Below are 7,169 nucleotides of genomic sequence, written 5' to 3'. Positions count from 1 at the left end.
AAAAAAAAAAAAAAAAAAAAAAAGACCAAGCCTTTGAATGTCCTTACAGAGGTATCAATTAATCATACAGACAATATTTTTATCCAGAAAACAAGTTGAAAACAGTTTAGAGTGTTAATTAATTACAGCAGACTTTTCATAGTATCCAAGGAGATAACCCATGATGGATTTTGGATGGAAGAGAAAACTTACTTCTAATTAGTTTTGGTAGAGAAGCTCGAAAGTGAAAGGTTGTCTGCCATCTACCCAAATGTATCTGCCTCCAGACCTACATTCCTGGATCCCCTACCAGCCTACCATCCCCCATCTCCTTGCCTCTATGAAATTCAGAGATGTTCTTTCTGTGATTATCCATAGACATTTTATTACACTATAATGTGGTCTCTGTTCTACTGCCTTTAATTTGCATTTATCCTTCTGGCTCTTGGGTTCTCCTGTGCCTCTTCTAGCCCCTGCTCTGAGAAGAGCCAATTGGCTCATCAGACCTGATTTGCTTTCTATGTGCTTGCCCCCCACAGCACCCCTGCACTATTATTCTGGTTGCTAGAGCAGTTTTCAGGTGATTTAATACTTTTAGCAAGAGAATCTCCTTCTGAGGCAATTTTAGGGTTGTTCAAGGTCATCTGTCCTATAGAGACCAGCAGTCCTTGGAAATTGAAATGGTTTGCCCCCACACCATCAGTGGAGTTTCCTTGTATCTCATGAAGAGGTTGCCAACCTATGGAAGAAATTAAATTGATGCATAAGAGGAGGTAGGTGAAGTCAGGAAAAATCCAGTTCTTGGCCCAAACAAATTTTGTATGTGGTTTAGTAGAAGCAAAACCAGTCTTGTTTGGGAGAGAATGTTCACAGTACGTGATTTGGGTCAAACTTTCTGTACAATGTGAAGTTCTGGTTGGATATGGGGATGCTGAGACATGTTCACATATGTGACTGGAGAAGCAATTGTTACCTGGCCCTTGCTGAATGCCTGGGATCTCAATCTCTGGACTCAATACCATGTAGTGTTTCTCACAGATCCCATACTGCTTGAATGATCCAGAGATGCCTGATGTCAATGGAAGATACATTCTAGAAGATTCTTGAGTCATCAGGGTGTCTGGATCTTGCCTCTTCTCTCTACACAAGTCAGTGATTTGTTCTCGTCCTTCCGCAGTTTTTGAATTTTAAAATGTTATATGTTGTAAAAGTAACAACATACAACTAAAATCAGTGAGAGAAAAGAAATATTACTTTTAAGGTACAGTCAACAAAACCAGAAATAAACAGCAGTACAACAAGCTTCTGTATAGCCAAGGGGCTATTCAAGGAGTCATTAGGCTACATATGGAATTTAAGAAAACATTTCAAATTCTGTGCCTGCTAATGGATTAATCTCCAACATCTGTAAGGAATTCCTGTAACTCAAATGCAAAAAATTTAATAACCTGGTTGAAAGTGGTTTAAGAATCTAAATATCATACATACACATGCACATATGTGTATATCTATATCTATATATACAATAGACTCAATGTTATTGGGAAAGTATACATGAAACCCACAATAGGTGATACCTTATAGTTGTCATGGGTAATTGAAAAAGGCAACAGAGTTTCTCAGGTTGTAGAGAGATTAGAATTTTGCATATAGTTGGTGAGAATGCAGTATGACCCAGATGCTATATGAAATAGGACAGAGGTCATCATAAAACAGGCAAAGGAGCTGTCAATATTCCCAAAAGTTCTTCTTGGTATTTATTCCATTTCTCCAGATGAAAGGAATATCCATCTCAAAGAGATTCTAGCACAGCATTTACTATTCTTGTAACAATCTAACAAGCCACTGACCAACGACAAAAGAAAATGTGGAACAGTGAGCAGGGGAATAAGCTTTAGCCTTAATAATGAAATTCTACCAATTTAACATTATGTATAAGATTTAAGGGTGCTCTGTGAGATAACAGAAGCCTTGTCACAGAAAGACAAGTGCCTATTCCACTTATAGAAGGCTGCCACACTGGCCAAGTTGTATCAAGCATAGGAGCATAGTCCTAGAGGGTTTAGGGAGTGAGAGATGGGAGCTGTTATCAACTGCATGAAGTCTCAGCCAAGCTGGATTAGTAATCATCTGTGTACCTTTGTACTGGAAAAGTTATGCTGACACATCTCTGGTTTCCTGTGGTTTCAGGTGTAGTGGCACTTCAGATATCACAGCTTCTTGTTATCTATGTTCTGCAACAGCTGTTAGTCATTGGTTTATTATTTTATTTTATTTTTTTGTGGTAAAAGTATTTAAAGGAGATCTATCCTTTTCATAAATTCTAAGTGCACAATACTTTAACTGTTAACTGCAAATAGGAAGCTGTGCAGAAGATCATCAGGTTTGGAAGAGAACACCTTTAATCTTTGAGGCCTCTCAGTAACCTGTACATGCTATTTTCTTCCTGACGCTTTAGATCAGTGGCTTTCAACTTGTAGGTCGAGACCCTTTTGTGGTCAAATGACCCTTTCACAGTGGCTACCTAAGACCATTGAAAAAACACAGCTATTTACATTACAATTCATAATAACCATAACAGGATTACAGTTAAGAAGTAGCAGCAAAAATAATTTTGTGATTGGGGATCACCACAACATGGAGAAATGTATTAAAGCATTAGGAAGGTTGAGAACCACTCCTGTAGATTACAAAGTTCACAAGCCAGCGATCTTGGATCCAACAATGGGTCTGTTTAAACCTTGAGAGGAGAGACTGGAATTCAAAGAGCTTCCTGTTGTTTTCTTGCTTGGTTTTTATTGCTTAAGGGCCCTGCATGTGTTCATATCATGAAAGAAGAGTCACAAAGTCACATCTGAAGCTTGTTGGTCATTAGAGAGATTATGTTGGAAGTTGATAGAAGGCTTAGGAAAGCACATTTGATGACTGCCTGGAAGCCTTATCTCTGCAGACTCACCAACCCCATAGGCACCGTAAATATAAATAACAGGCAAAATTATATAATGGTACCCTGAAGGCAGCCAAAACCAGAGACAAGGCTGAGATCTGAGGTCTCATTTATCTTTTACAATGGCCTAAATAAAATTATTGGGATAAACTATGACATGCCTGTTGGACTATGTATCAATGGGTCAGACTGATCCGAAATAGTGGTTTTGCTTTCTCACCTAACACAAATTGGAATTTCAGCTGTATTAAATACAGTGAAAATAATAGGCCTGGGTATTAGAACTCAGGGAAATTTTGGAATTTCTCTGGTAGAGGGAGGGTTCTTTCTATATTTTTTTATGTTTACTTCCTAAATATTTAAAAGATCTTCCAACACACATGTAGGATAAATACACAGGAGAGGGACCCAGAAAATGAAGGGAAGAGAGAAGTAAAAGCTTGTTTACCTTCATAGACATTGTCAGTGTATCCGTTTAGGCTGGCATCATTTAGTGGCTGAGAATCTTGTTCTTTTAAACTATTACACTCTTATCCTGTGTGTGTGTGTGTGTGTGTGTGTGTGTGTGTTTATGTCCTGTGACTTCATTACATGTCTATTGCTGTCAAGAGATACCATAACTATGGCAACTTTTAGAGGAAGACATTTACTGGGGTTCCTGGTTCCAGAGGGTTAGAGGCCATGATCATCAAAGTACAAAGGGTGACAGCAGGCAGACAGGCATGGCCCTGTGGCTGTAGCTGAGACTTACATTTAACCAATAAGCCTGAGGGGAAGAGGGGAACAGGGAGGGAGAGAGAGAGTGCGTACAAGCTAACTTAGAATCACCAGAGCTTTTGAAACATGAAAGAACATTCCCAGTGACACACCTTCTCCAACAAAGCCACACCCCCTAATCCTTCCCAAAGTGTTCTACCAACTGCTTACTAAGCATACAAATATATGAGCCCATGGAGATGACTTTTATTCAAGTCACCATAACTGGCTTGCTTTCTTCTTCCCCTCTGTTATTTCTCTGATCTGCTATGTGATGTTTTGTTGAGGTCTTGCTTCTATTAATGCTTTTGAATTAATTAAGATTACTCTCACACCTTTACTCTCTCTGCTCTCTGCTCACACCTGTCAACCTCTCCTTCTCCCTACAAGTCCCTTTACCAGTTATTTCTTTTTTCTTTTTTTTGTTTTTGTTTTTGTTTTGTTTTGTTCTGTTTTGTTTTATGACCCACTGAGTTTACATCCATGTTTGGAACTCTCTGTTGGAGTCTGGTAGAATCACTGATTGGCACAAAGCTGGAGTCTGTGACTGCCCTTCCCCCAGAATCTATCAGTAGCCAATGTTTTATTAAAGAAATAATCACAGAAAAAAGAATTCTGAAATTTATATTATCAAACATTACTCTCTTAGAAGAAATCATACTATCTCTTTTACAAGGGCTTGAATATTTTTAGCTCATAAATGAAATATTTGTTAATAATACTCTACAGAAAGGGTATTTGTTTTAAATATCTCAACTCACACCATACATGGCTGGTATGATATTCACAGACATAACAACTGTCTGCTAACCAGGCTCCTGAAAGGGATGGGTGGAATGCTCTGAGTGAAGTGAAGAGAGTTTAATGAGGAGACAAGGTGTACAAAAGAATGAAATCCTCAACAAGGGTAATGGGGGATCACCTAGAGTCTTGTTCTGGCAGGAAGCTATTTCTATGCCATAGAAAGAACCAAGGTCCCAGCTTAAAAAAATGATGCGCAAGTCCAGAACCTAGAGAAGGTTTAGCAGCAACAAGGGTGTCACCTGAGAGGCATTATGACTCCAGCTGAACAGCTACAACCAAAACACAGTAATACAGGGGAGGAGGAGGAGCCAGGAAAGTCAACATCCTGTCTTCTTTGTCTCCAGAACTACAAACATCAAAATCAATTGGATGCTGAAGAGGTAGGGAGCCCAGCGAAGACAACAGGGATCCTCGAATACAGACATTTTCAGCTCATCAAGTCTCTCTGTTCTTCCCTATGCCTCCTCTACCCACTCCTCCTTCTACTTTTTCAAGTTTGTCTCTTAACTCTCTTCTCTCTTCTCTTTGTGTATATTTACACCCCCCCCCCCAAAAATACATACTAACAGAGGGGAGACCATGGCATTTCCCTCCATCACTCCATCATTTCAAGGGAACTTAATTTAGTCAGAATCTTACGGGGAAGGTAAATGGCAGCTTTAACCAGGAGAGTCTTCAGTGTACATAGTGACTGAAAACAGCAGAAGCAACCATTTCCTACAGGGCACCGGATACCACAGCACTGGTTCTGTCAATTACCCATCCTGACCCTCTCACCTGGGTCTCAAGATCACCATGGTTCTTGTCAGCACTCAGTCTTCCTCCCCTTGGAAGGAACGCAAGACCTGTATTCCTCTCAGTTTATTGGGTTTTCCCAGGATCATTACTTGTGGTGTATGATCTCTAAGATGTACACCAGTGAATTTCTGAGTCCGAATGTGCTTGTTTTTAGCAGCAATTTCCTCTAAGAGGTCTGGATCAATAAGCCCAGCCAGTAGAGGGACACACCCGGCATCTCCCACCTTATCTCCAGTTCAGAAATTTGATCAGCCCAAAATGTCTGAGTGGTGGGAGTTCCAATTTTTGATTTCATGAGATCACTGCTGTGTTCACAGGGAGATTTCTTTTTTTTTTTTTGGATGTGCCCTTTTCTGACATGGTTTCTGGGTGAAGAAACAATTCCATCAGGAGATTATTTGCTATGGTCAAGGTTCTGCATATATAGGTTAGCCCTTGGTTCCCTGACCCAAGGTAGCAGTTAGTAACCACTGCTTTACTTCTTATGAGACTTGACTCATAAGTTAACCCATATGGGCTAGTATGACTGAGCACAGGTCACAAAAAAATTGTTGGCAATAGTAAAACGTTTTCAACTGTTCACTATTAATTCAAAATGAAACACATGATGAATCTGAGGTGTTTCTAGCCTTCTTTACTCATGTTACATCATGGGACTTGACTTCAGACTTGTTTTTAAACCCACAAAGCCTGCACTTTACAATATAATACATAATGCCAATGAACACTGCATGGACCACCCCCCACTCAGATTCTAGACACTTGTATGTCAGCAATCATAAGTGTTTTATAGTATATACAGAATTTTCTGCTCTTCTAGAAGCCCAGTGGTTGAACAGAAAACAAAGGGTTTGCAATATTTTTCGACTCATTTCTAAGCATAGGGGTTTAAAATTAGTCTATCTTCGGATTGAGATGTGTTAAAATGCTTGATTTTTTTTTAAAATTCCTGTCTTCGTTGTTGACTTGAATGTCACAGAACACCACTCAGTATGTCTTGGCTTGAGATTAGGACAGAATTTCCAACAATTTCTGAAATGGCCCTAGACACAATTCTGCCATCTTGCTTTGCATATTTATGTGGAACCATGTTCTCAGCACTGATTTTCCATAAAATGGAAATATCAGTGAACTCTGGAAAACATCAATGATGGTCCCTGTCATGCAGCTTCAAATATTCAGCCAAGATTTAATTTTTCATGTGAAAATAAACAAGCATATCCATCTCATTAGTATGTAAATTTGCTTTCACCTTTAATAAATGGCAAAATTATATGTATTCCAAAGAATTGTTTTGAAATTAATTTCTCTGTGATTATTAGTAAATATTTGACTTGTATATCTGTTTTATATACCTATATACAAAGCACCATCAGAATTCTTGGGTGGAAAAGCTCCTCTGGTCAAGAGAGTTAGATCTCTGGGTAACATTCCTCATAAGCCAAGTCAATCACCAGCCCAGGGAAGTTGATCTTGCTTTAAGCCAGCACTTCTCAATCTGTGGTTTATGACCTCTATTGGATTGAATAACCCTTTACAGGGGTCACATACTAAATATCCAGCATATAGATATTTATATTACAATTCATAACAGTAACAACATTACAGTTATAAAGTAACAATGAAACTAATATTATGGTTTGGGGGGTATCAGCACAACATGAGGAACTGTATTAAAAGGTCACAGCATTAGGAAGGTTGAAAATCACTGCCTTAACCCATGCTAAAGACATAAGTGGAACAACTACTCCTATAATGAAATTCTGTACTTCTTCTTCCCAGAATCCTTGTGTAGTTTCTTACAGACCTTAGCCATGAAGCTTTGTAATATTGCCTGCTTTCTGAATTAATAAGAAAACTAATAAAACATAACTTTCCCTTCTTC

At 38.8% G+C, this 7,169-nt stretch overlaps 1 long non-coding RNA gene across 2 annotated transcripts in view; it reads left to right on the top strand.

The window, feature by feature from the left end:
- LOC116068057 overlaps nucleotides 1-7,169 on the top strand; it is an 88,889-nt gene that overhangs the window by 2,410 nt on the left and 79,310 nt on the right. Inside the window, exon 1 of one of the 2 annotated variants that reach the window (XR_004109421.1) lies at nucleotides 4,798-4,866. The exons of the other annotated variant lie outside the window; for it this stretch is intronic. This is a non-coding gene — a long non-coding RNA (uncharacterized LOC116068057). Of the gene's footprint in view, nucleotides 1-4,797; nucleotides 4,867-7,169 lie in introns of those variants that run through there. 2 annotated transcript variants of the gene reach the window in all.

The sequence above is a fragment of the Mastomys coucha genome, unplaced genomic scaffold (genome assembly GCF_008632895.1).
Source record: "Mastomys coucha isolate ucsf_1 unplaced genomic scaffold, UCSF_Mcou_1 pScaffold22, whole genome shotgun sequence".
NCBI classification, from domain to species: Eukaryota; Metazoa; Chordata; class Mammalia; order Rodentia; family Muridae; genus Mastomys; species Mastomys coucha.
The sequence above is the reverse complement of the archived record's forward strand: the minus strand, read 5'-3'. Positions and strand labels throughout refer to the sequence as shown.